Raw genomic sequence first — 19,465 nt, forward strand, 5'->3', positions numbered from 1 at the left:
AAATAACTATACAAAACATTTAACAGATATCGATTATGCCCTTTCTTAGAGTAATGAAGATTGTGTGGAACCATTATTTACCTCTATACCAAATTGTTTTGGTTCAACGGTTTTGAAACACAGCTAGTGTGGGTTTCACGATGAATATGAACAATCATGACTAAATTAAATCAATTTATGGCACCATGGGTTTAGATTTAATATATTTTGATGTATATGAATTATTGAGCCGAAAAGTTTATTCTACAGCCCAATATGATGTATAAGCCTGCCTGTTTGTTATCAAAGTTGAAATTTTCTTCATGTTGGTCAATTTTTTTTTTTTAATCTAAAAATAAATAAATAACTATACAAAACATTTAAATAATGTCTACTCATAAAAAAATTACAAATAAAAAAATTAAATCCCTCTTAACTTCTATATTAAAATAAATATATACTAAATTTATATTAATATAAAATAACTATTACCATTTTATTATCTTATTATCCTACCAATAATGTATTATAATATTTAATTGTATTTTGCACTCGATGACATTTGAAATGTACTAACTTTACCAACTAATATCGATTATCTCACTTGTAATCGTTGATATAATACTGCATTTGAGAATGCTGGTATAATGATTCCTTACCGTGTTTAATGCTTGAAAGTACATCCATGCTTCAAAGTAAATCTAATTCACGTAAAGATTAATCACTACGATCCTAGATCAATGGCAAGTTGGAATAATTTCACCTAAGAGATAACAATAGATGCACTATTGATCTCTTTAAACAATGATGTTTTATGGTTAACAAATCTTTTGACATTGGGTGACGTTTTATAATTTCCAGCCTTATGTGATGATTTTTATGAAATGGTTGAATGACATTGTTGTAAGAGAATGACTATTGTTTTTAGATTTATTTTAAATATGGATTTAATAAAATTTGAGAAGGATTTAATTTTTTCACGTGTAAATCAAATTTTTAGTGATTTTTTATGTAACGACATTATTTAAATATTTTGTATAGTTATTTATTTATTTATTTATTTATTTTTAAATTTTTTTTATTTGGGCGGACATGAGAAAAAATTTAACTTTGATGATGGACCAGCAGACTTACACATCATACTGGGTTGTAGAATGAGCCTCTCGGCTCAATTATGATTTGACATCCATATGTCCAACATATGAGTATAAATATGGTTGATGATTCTTTAATCTCATTTAAAGCCATTGGTATAGATATTTTTGACACTATTAAATGTGATGAGTCATGACAAGTAAATTAGGTTCACTATTTGCCACTTTTGTTCAAAGTCATTTCTAGCCTACCACAAGCACTACATAATTTATAAATTTTCTAAACTTCACAAATTTAAATAAAGATGGCTAGTTAACAAATCTATTTATTTTTAGTTGAACTAAACAAAATTATTCATAAACAAATACCATGGGATAAACTCATTAATAATTAACTAAAAAATCATTCAAACCATAAATTGATTCTCTACCTTCACAATATACAATTTAACAAATACCTCAATTTACCAATTAGTAAAACCTAAATTGACTGGTTTCTAAACCTTTAAACTAACTTGAATTCACTATCTTTACTTTAATTTAGCTATATTTAGTTCATTTATTGTGTTTGATAAAATCTCTTCTTAGAGTTTCTTTCTTTCACGTGTAGAACATAAACATCTGTTCATGTTTAGTATATTTAGATATATTTGTGATGTTTATCTTTGGCATATTCGTGCAAATGTAATATTCTGTAAAAATAAAATTTGATCATATTGTGTAAAAATATAATTTGATCAGAAGTTATATATATATATATATATATTGCAGTTCTAGTTGGCAGATTTTGAATACAAGATAACACAATTTTTTTACCACTTTTTCAATATTTTTCTCATTGTAATAAGGTAGAAACATTTTTTTGGTTTGGAAGTATGGTTATGGGATTTTGATTCCAAAGTCCACATACTATAAGTATGACGTAATTAACAATACTCTATGGCTACTGAAAAACACTTTGTTTGTCCATTCATGTATGCCTTCAATGTGTTTGACTCTAATTTAACTATTCATGTATGTCTTCATTGTTTTTTACTCTAATTTAACTATACTTAAACTAAGCAAGAGTATCTACAACTTAACCATTATTCAAATGTGGTAATTAGTTTATACCTTTCAAAATTCAATAATTAAAATAAGTGGCAAGGAACACTAGCTATACAAACTTATTACTTCTTTTATTTTGATTAATCATTAACCTATTCCATTAATTCATTAATTAATCAACAAACCATTTTAATATTAAAATCTATTAATTATTTTATTTTGATTAACCATCAACAAATTCCATTAATTCAATAATTTTTCCCCTTAGAAAAATCGCAATTTCCATTATGTGAAAGAAAATTACATGTTGTATATGCATAATGCATATGCTGTAAGAGAGGCAGAGTGCCTGTCGAAAAAAAAGGAAATACCCTATGTACCAAAATTGGTGCCTTATATCCACACAGGGAGGCATAGTTCTTTGATGAAGTTCAACAAAATTACTCTAGCATAGAGAGTGTATGACTGTTATATATACATCTAATAATTTAAAAGCATGTATGAATATTTACAAATGGTAGCAAAAGAAACATATAACCAGGCTCCCTCTGAGCCATCTAGTTTGTTATGTCCATAAACTATCGATGGTAAAACTGGTAATGAGAGCCATCCCTCTGTTCCTGAATCATCCAAGTGCCGAGAGGCCTGACTGCAGCTTCTTTAGATAATAAATTGACAACTGAGTTTTGTTCCCTGTAAATATGATGGCATACAAATGAGTCAAAATGAGTGATAAGTCAGTACGCCTCATCCGAGATATGTCTCAGTGAATATGCAGTACAGTTTGATGTTTTATTTATCCAATTACATACAACTTTTGAGTCGCCAAACAATTGTAGATCTCTACAGTGTTTTTCCAGAGCGAATTGTATGAGGAATTTAGCTATGATTAGCTCAACATAATTGTTTGTGCCTCTTCCCAGTCCCATTTGTAATTTAAAGAAGCGAGATTCAGTTAGGTACAAGATGGCACCTCTTCCACATCCAACTTCTTGTGCCGATCCATCAAAAAATGCCCAAGGAAGTAGATGGTTTATGGTTTCGGGGACAATGGTACGGGGCTAAGGGATATCCTCATCATCAGGGGTCCATGTTGAGCTCGTTTAAGGAGGTTATCGCTAGTGGGGATCTTGTTTTTAAGAATTTTCCACATGAGAAGTCGAGTCCTGGGAGGCGCTTTGAGCTTCCACATTTGTTTCCACCAGTGCTTGATGGCTTGTGGTCGGTGAGCCTCAGCTAATACAAGATAACCCTCCTTGGGAGAGTATTTTCCTGACTTTGCGAGTGCCCATATTATCTCGTCCTCCCCTTCAACAATTCTAATGTGTGCTTCTGTTAAGGCCGCTGTGTATTCAGCCCATTGTTGTTCCCACTGCTGAGGAATGTGCAGGATGCAGGCGGATTTCCAAGCTTGTTGAAACATAGTGGTATGATAAGGGTCAACAATATGACTGATGTGGGTGATGCCCTTAGCACTGAGATGATTTTTGAGCTTGATGGATATCCTGTGGGTGTTCCCGCATCCAATCCAGGGATCCTCCCCTATCCGCACAGCGGTGCCAGATTGTATTCTCCAAGTAAGGCTAGCTCTGATGATGGCCAGTGATTTTAGCACTGCCTTCCATATAACAGATATCCCCGTGGTGCATCTTAGAGGTTGTCTTAGCCAGTCCATCAAATTGAGTGGTGCAATGTATTTTGAGACGGCCACCTTTGTCCATAAGCTACTCGAAGTGATGAGTTGCCAACCAAGTTTTGCTGCCAGAGCTGAGGAAAAGTCCTCCAACTTCTTGATGCCCCATCCTCCCCATTTCTTTGGTAGTGAGAGTGCTTCCCATTTAACCCAGGCAAAGATTCTTCCAGACTATTTACCCTTCCAAAGAAACCTGCAGTAAAGGGTTTGAATCCTAGAGAGTATGCCCCTAGGTATCCATGCTAATGTAATCCAGTATACCGGAGTAGCCTCTAGTACTGCTTTTATGAGAATTAATCTGCCTGCCCTGGATAAGTACTTGTGATACCAAATGTTGAGTCCTTTTTTCCAATTTGGATATAAGCCATGTCCAGTCTGCTATTTTGTATCCCAGGGGCTTTAGCTTGTATCCCAAATATCTAAGACCGTCCTCCATTCGCAGCAGGGTAAAGTGGAATCTTTGGAGAGAAAATTGAATCTCATGTGGAGAGCATCCAGGTGTTGTCATTGTGGACTTGTTGCAGTTGACAATCATGCCAGTGGCAGTTTGAAACAGAGAGAAGGTATTCTTCATGATAGTCAGGTCCCCTATGCCTCCATTGAGGAATATCAACACGTCATCCAAAAATAATAAATGAGTCAGAATGCATCTATCAGTGATTTTGATCCCTTGGAGTCTGCCCCTGTTATGTTCTTCTTTGATGAGTCTGCTGATCCCTTCCATGATGAGAAGGAAGAGCAGTGGAGATAGAGGGCAACCCTGTCCGAGGCCTCTTTCTGAATGAAAGAAAGGTGATGCTGCTCCATTTACCACAACACTGAAAGAGCCTCTGTGAGAGCCTTTGTAAAGATGTCTGCAACTTGATCATCTGTTGAACAATATTGCACTTCAAGAACATGGTCGTGAATGAGCTTTCTGATGAAGTGCATGTGCAATTCAATGTGTTTGCTGCGTTGATGTTGGACTGGATCTTTGCATAGCTGAATGGCACTTTGATTATCACACCAAAGTGTAGTCGGATGCTGCTGCTGAAAGCCAAACTCTGATAGGATCTGACGAAGCCACAAGGCTTCTGTCAGGCCAGGGTAACTCCAAAATGGGCAGAAGAAAACTGACTGATTATTTCATTAGATAACTATTGTTTATATACATAAAATGGGATGGATTAGTTCATCTTCTTGATGACTGTTCACGTTCCAGTTTACCCAACCGTTGAAGATTAGGTGTGAACATTCCCCCCCTTAATCTGAAGGGATGTTGGTGAGTCCAAGCATCGTTCTGAATCTTTCAAGCTTTTCTCTTCCAAGCGCTTTGGTGAAGATGTCTGCAATTTGCTCATTTGTGGAACAATGACGGAGATGGATTGTTTTGGCCTCAACATGATGTCGGATCAGATGATATTTAGTATTGATGTGCTTAGTACGATCATGGAACTTTGGGTTCTTGGCCAACTTTATTGCAGAGGTGTTATCAATCATGAGTGGAGTTGATTGTACTTGTTTTACCTGCAAATCTTCAAGAATTTTCCTGAGCCACACAATTTCTTTCATTGCTTCAACTGCTGCCACATATTTTGCTTCTGTTGTGGAATCTGTTGGAACTGATTGTTTGCGTGATCTCCAGGAGACAGCTCCTGATCCAAGACTCATAGCATATCCTGAAGTAGATACCCCAGTTTCTTTGTCTCCATCGAAGTCTGAATTAGAGTATCCAATCAAGCTGAAGTCGTCCACCTGTGTATACTTGATTCCAAGGTCTTGAGTTCCCTTCAAGTACCTTAGAACTCTTTTTGCAGCAGACCAATGTCCCTCACAAGGCTTTTGCATAAACCTGGAGAGGATTCCAACAACAAATGAAATGTCTGGTCTGGTAGTAGTGAGGTAGATGAGACTTCCTACAAGCTGTCTATACTTTGTTGCATCCTCAAATTCCTTTCCTTCAATAGATGTGAGCTTCAAGTTTTGTTCCATTGGAGTAGAAAGAGGATTGCACTCTGTCATGCCAAATCTGTTTAACAAATCTCCAATGTATTTCTTTTGAGAAAGAAATATGGATTTTGGATGTTGGGTTACTTCAATGCCAAGATAGTAATGAACATAGCCAAATCAGTCATTTCAAAACTTTTTCCTAATTCTTTCTTTATGGATGCAATATAGCTTTCATTGTTCCCTGTCATTAAAAGATCATCTACATATACCACAAGATATACAACTGTTTTGCCAACTTTCTTGACAAATAAAGTTGCATCATCAAGATCAAAATGTTTGAAGTTGAGTTTCAGAAGATGCTCAGTTAGTTTTTCATACCAGGCTCGTGGTGCTTGTTTGAGGCCATACAAGGACTTCACAAGTTTGCATACTTTTTGTTCATGTCCTTTCACAGCAAATCCTTCAGGCTGGGACATAAAAACATTCTCTTTTAGATCTCCATTCAAGAATGCAGTTTTTACATCCATTTGATGGACTTTCCAATCGTTCTGAGCAGCTAGTGCAAAGAGTGTCCGGATGGTGGCCCATTTTGCTGTGGGGGCAAAAGTTTCCTCATAATCGACCCCTTCCTTTTGTGCAAAACCTTTTGCCACAAGCCTAGCTTTGTGCTTGTCAAGTGAGCCATCATCTTTGTACTTGTTCTTGTAGACCCACTTGCAGCCAATTGGTTTGGTTCCAAATGGAGGATCAACCAGCTTCCAAGTGCCATCCTTTATGAGGGCATCATACTCCTTCTGCATTGCTTCTTTCCATTCATCATGAGAAGCAACTTCTTTGAAGGAATTTGGTTCAAAATCTGTAGACAAGTTCAATTCACAATCATAAGTAACATCCATATCAACAGTTGAATTAGAGTTATCTACATCACCTCCATCTTGTCGGTTTGTATTTCTGGTTCCTATTTTTCCGATTTCATCAGGATGAACACTTTCAAGTGTCTTTGTCAGCCACTTTGGGGGACCTTTCTGAGATGGTCCAGGCTGCTCTGTTGATTGAGTTGGGACTAAATCAAGATTGAGTCTCCCAATTCTATCAATTACATCACTTAAAGGATCATCCGGTGTTGGAGTTTCATGCAAGGGAGATTGTTCATCAGAAGAAGATTCCACATGTTGATCTAGTATAGGAATCCCCCCTTCATGATGTGGAATCTGATTATCAAACTCTTGAAATGATTTCATTTTTGTGAATCTATCCAAGCGATCAAGTTGCCGCTCAACAACATTGTCAGATTTGGATGATTCAAGAAAAATGACATCTCTAGATACAACAAACTTTTTATTTACTTCATCATAGAGACGGTATGCTTTAGAGGTGTTTGAATACCCCAGGAAGATACACTTACGACTTCTAGCACCAAGTTTGTTTCTATGTACCTTTGGTATTAAAGCATAACAGGTGGAACCAAAAATCTTGAGGTGTTTTACCGAAGGAACATGTCCATACCACAATTCATAAGGAGTCTTGTTTCTTATAGCACTAGATGGACATCTATTCTTTATATATGCAGCACATAGAACAGCATCAGCCCAAAACATTATCTTTACATTTTTGAAGAAAAGCATGGATCGTACCATATTCAAGATTGTTCTATTCATTCTTTCTGCTACACCATTCTGTTGGGGATTATAAGGTACAGTTGTTTGATGTTTGATCCCATGTTGGCGAAGATAGTTTTCAAATTCATTTGATGTATATTCTTTTCCATTATCAGTGCGAATAGACCCAATATGAGACTGTGCATCATTTTCAATCCACTTATGAAAATTCTTGAATGTTTGAAAAGCATCAGATTTGTTCTTCAATAAATAAACCCAACACATTATGGTGTAATCATCAATAAATGTCATGATATATTTATTTCCATTTGCAGAAGGAACAGGCATTGGACCACATAAATCTGAATGAATGAGTTCAAGCTTCCTATGTGCTCTTGAATGTGAATCATGAAAAGACTATTTGCTATGCTTTCCTAGAATGCAAGCATCACATTGCTTCTGTTTTCTAGGAATTGTAGGCAAACCAGCAACACCATTTTTCTTTAATAAGCGAAGACTGTCATAGTTTAAATGTCCAAATCTAGCATGCCATAATAAACTTGATGGAAGTGTACCTTCTTCATGATGAGAAATATATGAGAAATGTTGTGCATGAGCAGAGGTTCCTTGCAGTTTAAGAAGTCTTTCTTCTTCTATTCCCCTCATGACAAGTGAGTGGTCAGATGCCTTTCTTACCTCAAGCTTTCCATCAAACATATGAATGGAGTGACCTTGCTGGCGGATGTGGACCAGGGACAACAAGTTTCTCTTGAGCTGTGGGAGATATAGAACATGGTCCAGAAGAAAGTCTGGAAGACCAGGCAGTTTAAGCCTGATTGTGCCAAGCCCTGATGGCTTGATTTTTGACTGATCTGCAAAATATACTGCTCCATCAACATTGTCAGTGAAATCTTCAAAAAAATCTTTCCTATGAGTCATATGACAGGTTGCTCCCGAATCAAGCAGCCAATCATTTTTCGAAGAAGCAAGTGAAGCATTAAACAAATCTTCATTTACTCCAATGTTACATTGTGCCTCAATATAGTGAGCGGATTCAGGTGCTTTACCTTTGTCTGTATCATCAGTTTTACCTTTCTGCTGATTTCTTCTTTGCTCAATTTTGTCCCATGGTAGCTTGCATGTAGAACCATCATGTGATCCATTTCGTTTGCAGCGAATGCAATGCAGATCTGCCTTTTCTCCTTGAGAATGTCTGCCCCCCCTGCCTCTGAAGTATCTTCCTCTTCCTCTTCGTCCACCTCTTCCTCTTGTAGAATCTTGAGCAGGATGCTTTTCTTTATGAGCAAGGCAAACAGTCTCTTCAGAAGATTCATGGACTGTCTTCTTTCCAAAGGCTTTCTCTCTTTCAGCAAACTTTTTCACAAGAGAGTCAAAGGTTATATCTTTAAGATTTCCATTTGCTTGTAATGACTCAAGATAATTGGAGTAGGTAGGATAGAGTGCTTTGAGAAAGGCAATAAGAGAGATATCCAGCTCAACCTTAGTGGATTTAATATCATGCATTATAGACTTTATTTCAGATGCAAGAGCAAGAGGATCATTATTTTTCAGTTCAAGAGTGAAGAGTTTAATCATGAGCTGAACAACTTCAAGTGCAGAATGTGAATCATAGAGTTCTTTCAGCTTTTGTAAAGCTTCAAAGGCAGTGGAATAGGATGAAATATGACGACTTACTTCTTCATTTACAGATGCTACGATCAATGCATAGGCTTTGTTGTTCTTGTTTTCCCAAATGACAAGTTCTTTATCTGATGTAGGCTGCACAGGGTCTTTGTCTTCTTCTCCGACACACACTCCTTTCCACAACTCATTGTAGATGAGGGTGTGTTTTACCATCCAAGACCATTCAGAATAGTTCTCCTTGCCAGTGAGAACTATTCCTACCATAGAGATGATTGAATGCATTCTGTAAAAAATTACTTCTGCTAAAAAAATCCTTACGTTACAGCCTTCAAATCCCTCTAATATTTTGCTAAAAGCATCAGCATTTCATTGTACATATCACTGCAATACTACTATGTTTTGAAAAATGCGCAATGGATCACTTCAATATATCACTTCATTCTATTAATATATCACTTCAATATATCAATACTACAAATGCTTTGGTATATAAGACATTCTGGAAACACCGCAATATTTTGAATGATATACAAACGCTTTGAATTATTTAAACTGTGTAATATCATGAAGTCAACAAACTGCTCAACGCTATACCAAAACCGCCATCATAAATATATATTGAAGTTAAAATCAACAACACAACATTATACCAGAACCGCCATACTGAAGTTAAAATCATCTCTCTTGTCATATATCGGCATTCTCAAACTTAAGGGACTCACAGATTACAGAGCGACTTCAATCCATCAGGAGGACCATGCCTTGTGCTAGCACAATAGCCTCTGATAATGGAGCTCTACCCACATTTAAGATGAGCGAGTCCACCTTCATTGCCAGCTTGATGCCGAAGCAGGAGATCGGTGCACAGAAATTTCTCGAGACACACCCTACTTATGATGGGAGAGGGGTGATTATTGGAAGAATCCCTCTGGAGAGTGGCGAGTAGGCTATAAGTTGGTATATGATCTTTTTATAGACACATTGACTGCTCGCTTAAAGAAAGAACGAAAGAAAAAATGGGAAGAGAAACATGCGGAAGCCACACTGGAGGCTTTAAGTAAGCTCGCGGCATTTGATCAGAAACACCCTAAACCTGGCAGTAGCACATTAAAAAAAAAGGAGCGTGAAGATCTTCAAAACAGAGTTGATTATCTTTAGAAACAAGCGGATTGCTATGAAGACAAGGGCCCAGTAAAAGATGCTGTTGTATGGTATGACGGCAGTGTATGGAGAGCAGCACTTGACACACAAGACCTTGAGGAGGATCCGTCCGAAGATGATGCGTCCGATTGGGATAGGCTTTCTTCAGATGTAGATATGATGGACGCCAATGCCGAGGGCGAGGCAGATGATTTTGAGGATATGCCGCTAAATAATCAATGCGCCACTTCTGGAGTGGAAATTTGGTGATTGGATTTGTGGTAGGTCAGGATGTAATGAGCATAACTTCGCCAAGTAGAATGGAATGCTTCAGGTGCAGTGCTCCAAGGGAGTCGAGAATTGAACGGTAATCGAGAGGCAGTTGCAGAGATTGAAGCTGTTCAGGAAGGATAAAAAATTGTGTGGAGAGGCAGCGAAAAAGGGGTATCACTGATGCAACCAGTCAAGGTATAACCGACACTTCATGCGCAGAGAATCAACATCATTGAGACGCAGGACAGAGGCGCTCAGGACAGAGGAGCGCTCAGGACAGAGGAGCGCTCAGGACAGAGATAAGGGAGTTACAAGGAATCTGGGACCTACGCTCTGATACCATGTCAGGCCAGGGTAACTCCAAAATGGGCAGAAGAAAACTGACTGATTATTTCATTAGATAACTATTGTTTATATACATAAAATGGGACGGATCAGTTCATCTTCTTGATGACTGTTCACGTTCCAGTTTACCCAACCGTTGAAGATTAGGCATTGGATAATCCAACACTCCCCGTGTGTTTCGTGACATGGACTAACCGCCTCTCAAGGATCCGTTAACTCTGGCGATGCGTCCGTTTACTAACACCTGCGGGTTTTGGTGTAACGACAATCGTGATCCCAACAGCTTCCTTACTAGCTTCTACTGCACCACGATACTCTGCTTCTGCTGAAGAAAGAGAAATGGCACCTTGTTTCTTGCAAGCCCATGTAATAGGTCCTAAACCAAGAGTGAAAACATAACCTGCAGTAGACTTCCGATCATCAGGGTCACCAGCCCAATCGGAATCAGTGAAACCAACCAATAGAGGAGATTCTTCGACACTGTAATGAATCCCAAACTGAACTGTACCTCGAACATAACGAAGTATTCTTTTAGCTTCTTTCCAATGACTTTCACGTGGGTTTTGCATAAACCGAGCAACAAGGCCAACAATGAAGGAAAGGTCAGGACGAGTATGGGTTAGATACAAAAGTTTTCCTACAAGTTGACGGTATAAGGTAGCATCAACTTCAGGAGAAGTACAAGTGACTGAAAGTTTGACTCCAGACTGAAAGGGAGAAGGGGCTGGCTTACAGGCTTCCATGTGAAAATGGCGTAGAATATCACAGGCATACTTGGACTAAGAAAGGGAAATACCTTCCTTGGATTGCAAGACTTGAAGACCGAGAAAATAATGTAAGTGTCCTAAGTCTGTCATTTCAAACTTTCTTTTAAGGCTAGACTTCACATGGTTTATAAGGTTGGGATCACTACTAGTCAGGATAAGATCATCAACATAAAGAACAAGAATGATAAGGGACTTGCCCACTTTCTTGGTGTAGACAGTATTGTCAGAATGACACCTAGAAAAGCCATTTTCTAAAAGAAAGTTATCCATTTTGGAATACCAAGCTCGAGGAGCTTGATTGAGACCATAAAGGGATTTCTTAAGCCGACATACAAGGCTGGAGTCTATTTGTATAAAGCCAATAGGTTGTTCCATATAGATTTCTTCATGCAAGTCCCCATGCAAGAAGGCGGATTTAACATCCATCTGATGGACTTCCCATTTGAAAGAGGTAGCAAGGGAAAGAACAAGGCGGATAGAGTTCATTTTGGCAACAGGGGAGAAGGTTTCAGTATAGTCAATGCCTTCAACTTGTGAAAAACCCTTAGCAACAAGACGAGCTTTATGTTTGTCAACTTTCCCATCTGGTCCATACTTGGTTCTGTAAACCCATTTGCATCTAACAAGTTTTCGTCGCTTTGGTAGAGGAACAAGATCCCATGTATCATTTGCCAATAATGAGTGATATTCTTCATTCATAGTTGCTTCCCAATCTGGATGGCCTGAAGCTTTTGCAAAGGTGTCAGGATCATAGTTCACTGAAGCTTGATCCAGTAAAGAAGAGGCTCTCTCGAACTGAGAACGTGTACGTCGCTGATCTGTAGGATCACCGGCAAGATCATCTGCTGCATCCCGAGTAGCACGAACCCATTTTGGAAGCTGAGGAGCTGAAGGAGGATCCTGAGAAGCTGGGGGAGGATTTTCATCCCCGCTTTCATCATCTGAAGAAGAAATATTTTCAAAAGTAGAAGAGATAGGGAGAGGTGGCACATCCGCCGAACTAGGCTCGCAGGCTGATATATTTTTAGCAAACTTTACATCTCTTCTAATGATAACATTTTTGGACTTAAGTGGAATAAGTCTATATCCTTTGACATCTTCAGAATATCCAACAAAAATACATTTTTCACTCTTAGGTTCTAAAGCTTTATGTTTCTCATCTGGAATATGGGCCCATGCTTCACTTCCAAAAACACGAAAGTGACTTACATCTGGTTTGATTGAGCTCCATGTTCTTCTGGAGTGATATTCTTTAAAACCTTAGTAGGAGTGCGATTTATTATGTAATTTGCACAGTTAATTGCTTCTGCCCAATAATTAAGACTAAGTCCTTTAGATTGAAGCATACAATTAGCCATTTCCTTTAAGGTGCGATTCTTCTTATATACAACCAGCTTACTCTGTCAAAAGATTTTGAGAGATCGACCTTTAGAATCATACCTTTCATTTTCTTGGACTGTAGAGAGTGCATCACCTCCTGTGCAGTTCCAACCGCCTCATGGATCTGTCGATCTTGCAAGAAGGCAAATTGCTCAGGTGAGATATGGGTGGATAGGATGGGGCGAAGTCGATTGGCTATGATCTTGGCCATGATTTTATAGATACAATTGCACAATGATATGGGCCAGAAGTCATCATAGGAGGTCGGATTATCGGTTTTGGGAATGAGGGCAATGAATGTAGAGTTGAAAGCTTCATACATCTTGCCATTGATCTTGGTATCCTCGACAACCTTGAGGAGGTCTGCACCCAGTGTCTCAAAGAAATCCAAATAGAACTCCATTGACCATCCATCCAGCCTTGGGCTATTGTCTCGCTTGAACCATTTAAGAGTGGCTTCAAGTTCACCAAGAGTGACTTCCTTGGTCAATTCCATTGCATCCTCCTAATCCACAAAATAGGGAAATAGCTGTGCCACTCGAATGATTTCAGCAAGGGTGGCATTAGTGGGAGCTCTGTAAATCTGCTTAAAGTGTGATGAGGCCAAGGATGCAAGGTGTGGGAAGGTGTTTACTGTGTTTCCTTGCTCATTCGTGAGCTACCATATGGTGTTGATTGCTTTTCGGCCATTTGAAAATTTGTGATAGAATTTCGTGTTATCATCTCCCTCTAGCAGCTAGATTTCCCTGCTTCGCAGTCTCCACGATTCTTCTCTATCCTTTAATATTTTGCATCTCTTAGAGTATAAGGATGTGAGCTTTTCCTTATGTTCATTCAAGGTGAAAACTCCTCCCTGATTGTTTTTTAAGTCAGCAATCTCTGCTTCGGTATCTCTTAAGGTTTGGTCATCCTGTACTCTCTTGTTATGTGCCCATATTTTAAAGAGTCTCTTCAGCTCTTTTAGGTTATGAGAAAAACCCTCTACTATATGCCCTCCATCAGCAGGGGGGTGGGCCTTCCAACAATCTGTGACCATGCAGACATAAGACGCATCCTTTAGCCAGGAAGAGCTGAATTTGAAAGGACCCTTAGGCTTATCAATCCCCCCTCTTATTTCAAAATATAGGGGCAGATGATCTGATATTCCTCCCAATCCCACCCATTGTCTATAATTAAGACCCATGTTCAAAAGGCCTTCCTTGATAAGGAAGCGGTCAAGTCTTCTGGCTATGCTGTCTTCCCCAACTCTGTTATTCCTCCAGGTGGGCTGCAACTTTACTGAAGGGATGTCCAGCAGACTATGGGTTTCCAGGATGTTCTCAAAATAAGCTAATAGGGGATCAATTTGACCACAATGTCCCCATGATTCAGAGAGGCCTATGGAGAAGTTTAGATCCCCTCCCAGTATTAAGTGGTCCTTTTGCAGTATATCAGAGCTTAGAAAATGATCCCAGAAATTTGGCCAATGATGGCAAGGCCCATACACATTAATAAGCCTGATCTCAATGCCCAGTTCGACTGAGTAAATGTCTGCCCCAATATGCCCAGAGCCTCCCTAGCTATTACAAAGGTTGATGGATCGGGTGTTATACCCCAGTGCAATGCCACCCGATCGTCCATTTGCATCAAGTGCTAGAAAGGACCAACCCGGGAGCATCGATTCAAGCAGATGGGAGATGGATTCAACAGTACCCAAGGTTTCTTGAAGAAGGATTACATCGACTGATTCAGCAGAGATCAGTCTTCGAAGTGCTAGTTTTTTGTTAGGCCTAGCTAGCCCTCTACAATTGAATGAGAACAACTTCATGGAGGGGGGTTGGCCAAGGTGTTCAAAGCTCTAAGTGCCCTGTGGATGGTGTTTTGTTTCCTTGAAGCAATCTCTTCTCCGGCCTGCAACTTTGCTTTGGAGAGAGAGGAAGGACGTCCTCGAGGAGGTTTTGGTGGGATGGGGGTTGTATCCAGGTCGATACCAAAATGGTCGGGGGCTTGAATTTTCACCTTGGATCGAGTCGGGTATCTGGGGGAAGGTGGCCCAGGCTCAAGAGCAGGGGTTATGCAAGGGGGAAAGTCCGGGAGGGAAGGTGGGGTGATAGAGAAAGTGGGAGGGGGGTTATGGAGGGGGCAAGCCAAAGAAATGGGGGGTTGAGTGATGACGACTATGTCCTTATTAATAACAGAAGCAGAAAGAGCGATACTTTCAGACAGAGCAAAAATATGAATAGAGCAAGGTAAAGAAGTACTCATACTCGAAGATAACGCAACCTCGACAGCCGCCCTTGCCCTGGTGAGTGGAGGAGAGGGAGGCCGATGAGGTGTTTTGCCGCGCTTCTTCGGGGCCTCCTTTGCAGGTGTCTCCTTAGCTGCTTCAGGGTCAGCATGAATCTCTGCATCTCCAGAGGGGGGATGCTCCCCTTGCGATTGTGGTTCCCTTGTCGGAATTGCCTTGCCGGACTCCCCTGCTCTTGCTTTGCTATTAAGTGGGCAGTCCCGAAAGAGATGACCAACCTTATGGCATCTCCTGCACCTGAAGGGCACCCCTTCATAATCCAATATCTGTTGCCTTGAGAAATTTCTCCATTGGAGGGTAATGTGCTCTTGTAAGCCCTCCCTGGTATCTAAGTGTACCAGTATCCTTGCGTAAGCCATCATGCCGGTCGAAAGGAAGGATTTTTCATGTTCCAGGTATGTACCTAAGGCATTCCCGATGCACCAAAAGATGTCTTCGGACTAGAACTACAGGGGTAGTCCTGGTAGACGAACCCAAAGGGGGTCAGCCCCAAGTTGCTTTCTCTATGGATCAAAGAGGGGATTCCACCAGTGCAAGAGGACTGGAGCTTGTTCAATATGCCAGACTGATGACAAGACCCAGTTTGTATGCTCGACTCTTGAAAATCTTAATGCGAACTAACCCCTGGTGAAGGTTTGGACAAAGGGAAGCTTGGCCAGATGATGTTCCCATACTTCGGCCATCCATTGCTTCAACCAGACCGCAGTATAATTCCATCCCTGTACTCTTCCAACCAGAACTCTGTCCGCAGTATCCATGGTGTCTCCCCACTGAATATCCTCACCCAAACTGAGTATTACGTCTTGTGCTTTAGGTCTTATTCACCTCTGCTTCTTACTTGGCCTATGCCCTACATCAGAGTGGGCCTGCTGAGGGCCTCTCGAAAGAGGGTTTGGAGGGTTAGGAGGATTTAAAATAGGCCCAGAGGGGAAGGCTTCGGAGATGGGAGGGACCTCGGTGAAACTGCCGGATGGGGGGGCCGAAGAATTCACTAGCAGATGGAACCCAACTGGAGTGGCCAAGGGTTCGCTGGATAGAGCAGTAGAGGGGTTGTGGGAACTAGCTGATGGTGGGAAGGATGTGTAGCCTGTGGAGGAGTCGGCTAGGTTAGGGCCTATGGAACGGGCCACAAAATTTAGGGTGGATGGTGACAGAGGTGGAGTTGTAAATGCCGGCCAGGAGGGGGTGACCTCTGGGAGGGTAACGACTGAGTACGAGGGTCCTAAGATCAAGGGAAACGTCGCTATGGTGTCGGATAGCTCGCATCTGTAAGGGAACAAGTCTGCCGGGTTTGCATGGGGGGATGTCCAGATGGGGGCCCCCTCTAATGGGTCCTCCGAATAATCCACAAGGTCCTCCATAACCGCCTCGAAAGTCTTGCGCCAGCTGTCGCTGTAATTTTTTTTGAGCCCGTCGCTGTTGAGGCCGGGAGCAGGTGGAGTAGGTCGAGGAGAGGGCGGTGAAAAACAAAAGGTTAAAAGCCTAACCGCAATGGGGGACGGCTGGGGTGAAATGACGTTAGGTGTACGAAAAACAGAGTGACCAGAACGGCACAGGCACATGGGGAAAATGCTTCAAGCTTCAGTTCTCTAGCCCAAACCCTAACCCTTGTCGTGTCTCCACTTTTGTCTCCTCCGACTCATTTTTTCCTCTCACCCACTTTGACTAAGTTGTTTTCTATCTTAACAAATGTTAAGATTTTGTATAAGGCTCTGTGTTCAGTTTGTCTATATCTTCATCTACAAGAATGATCTTAATTCATTAATTAACCAACAAACCATTTTAATATTAAAATCTATTAATTATTTTATTTTGATTAACCATCAAAAAATTCCATTAATTTATTAACAAACCATTTTAATATTAAAGTCTATTAATTATTTTATTTTGATTAACCATAAAGAAATTCCATTAATTAATCATAAATCATTGATGAAAAAAATTCTTTTCGAGGAGCCTAAAACACCGTGGAAGGAGACTTCCCCGAAAAAACAAAAATAAGGTTTTCTGTTTAACACAAAATCCTTAGAACCCTAAACCCAACGCCTCTCGAGTTCGTCGATTCCCGTGTTAATCTTATTCCTGTTTTCGAACAAAATGGAAATCTATCTTATTTTTATATTTGAATGAAGAGGGAGTCGATTTTATGCTCGACTGTAGTGGAAGTTGATTTTATTCATGAAACGAGCCAGCACTTATATACTAAATCTGGTTTGGTATAGCTGAGCAGGCAAGGCTAACTCACTGAGTCCCTTACTGGTGATTGCGTCGGAGCAATGGGGCAAAAAAGCATTAAGCCCTTAAGCAAAAAGGCATCGATCCTCGTATCCCTTTGGTGGTCGAATTTACCTCTCTTTTCTTCACTTTTCCAAATTCTAGGCCTAACCCTAGAGGGTCACCTAGGGCATCAAGCAAAACTCATTCTAGCCATTCAAAGCCCTTGAATTTTGGTCCACTATTGTGTTGGAGATTTATTAAGAGGTCCTCCAAATTTGCGGCAAATCCGACAATGGAATCCCGATATATAGCAAACCCTAGCCATAAGACCAATTCTTGCCCTAGGTTGATTTGGGTTAGTGCCCTCACTTGAATCAGTGCATTCAAATCTCAAAAGAAAACTTGTCCTTTGATCCTATTCTCTCCCGCAATTAGGTCAAGTCCCTCCTTGGTTGATCAACTCCATACCCTTGACCTAGTTTGGGTCCACTTGGGTTCTTTGTGGTCCCACAACTCTACAACTCAAATTCCACAAGGATTACATAGAATCCATTTCTTCACAAGGATCCTTAAGCCTAGGAAGCCCATTGTCAAGGCATATCCTCTAACCCTAGGTCTAGGCATCCTCATAGCCCTTCTTAGAGATCCACCTTGCTTTCAAAGAAAACATGCCAATTGCCAATTACTTGAGCCTCTCTTGTGAATAGGCTTTAGGAATCACCCCATATCTTATCATTGATCCATCTATTCTTGTGATTCCTCTCATACCGGGACTCCTCCCATCGGTGAAAGTCCGTAAAGAGCAGGGAGCTTTAGTTGAGGTGACAGTGGGCTATTGCTCCATTGTTGCCCCTTGACCTAGTAGTTGCTCTATAGGAACCCCTCCTAGGACCCCTACTAGTTTGAGCGGTAACAGGTAATACATGAAATAAACAGGGAACCAAACAAAATGGTTGAAGAGTAACAAGTCGAAACAAGAAAATAGTAATAGTAGATGCCCTATGGACAATTTCCAGAAAAGAGTAATAGTAGATGTCCAAGGCAACTAGGTACATCGCAAAAATGGTTAGGAAGAAGCTAACACATTAACTTCAACAATTCTAATCAACGCATTGAAAACAAACCAAATTTTGTAGTGGTTGGGATAAAATTGGATGTACACAAGATCGCTAGAGAAACACTATTGTGCCCATTCCAAAATGAGCTTTAGTATTAAGTGCTTATTGTGTTAAGTCTCAAAGGATATCTATCATCGTATATGTAAAAGACATGTTTATGTGTTCCAAATAGTGTTCCATGGGGACTCATCCACAAAGGTAAGGTGCTCACCCCCTACATTTCCCATGTTTCGAAGCCAGGGTGACTCCTAGGAAAACATTTTCCCATGTCCACATTTTGGGGAAACACAGGGGGAAATGTTTCCCAATTGTGGGAGACATGCTTCTCCAAAAGGGGGACTTTGGGTGCCCCCAAGAAAAGGTGTACTTATAGGAGCCCCCCCCCAAGGAAAAAAGGGGGTGTTTCTAGGTGTCCAGACACAAAATAAAAATAAAAATATATATATATATATATAATAAAATAATAATAATAATAAAGACCTACCTCACATTCACTTTTATTAATCTTTTATTCACTTTCAATTTACATTGAGGATAGTTGTCGACACAACATGGGAGCGCAGGGGATGTCATGGACGAAGGTCAATCACCTACGCTGGTTCAAGAGAGTGAAATCACTCAGATTTCACGACGGAATTCAAAGGAGAAAAATATTTTCTAGAGATTTGAGCTAGAAGAGGTGTTATCAGTTGAATGTCTAATTTATTGTTCTTCATTTATCATCTTTCAGGTTGAAGTTAAATGTGTGGGAGACATTGATCCATGTCCAAGTCAAAGTAATTTGTTGTTGGAGAGAGAGCCTGAGTTCCCACTATTTTGTTTATCGAATCTTGAGAATAGAGGTTGTATTGTTGGGAAAATAGGCAAGAACGAGTTATGGTCACTAATGGCACGATTTCCTCCATTTACAGTGATTTGAATCTCACATTGAAGGGAAACTCGAGTATTTAGTGG

Source organism: Pinus tabuliformis, chromosome 9, assembly GCF_031772625.1.
Source record: "Pinus tabuliformis cultivar Carrire ecotype Pingquan chromosome 9, CPIR1, whole genome shotgun sequence".
Classification (NCBI taxonomy): Eukaryota; Viridiplantae; Streptophyta; class Pinopsida; order Pinales; family Pinaceae; genus Pinus; species Pinus tabuliformis.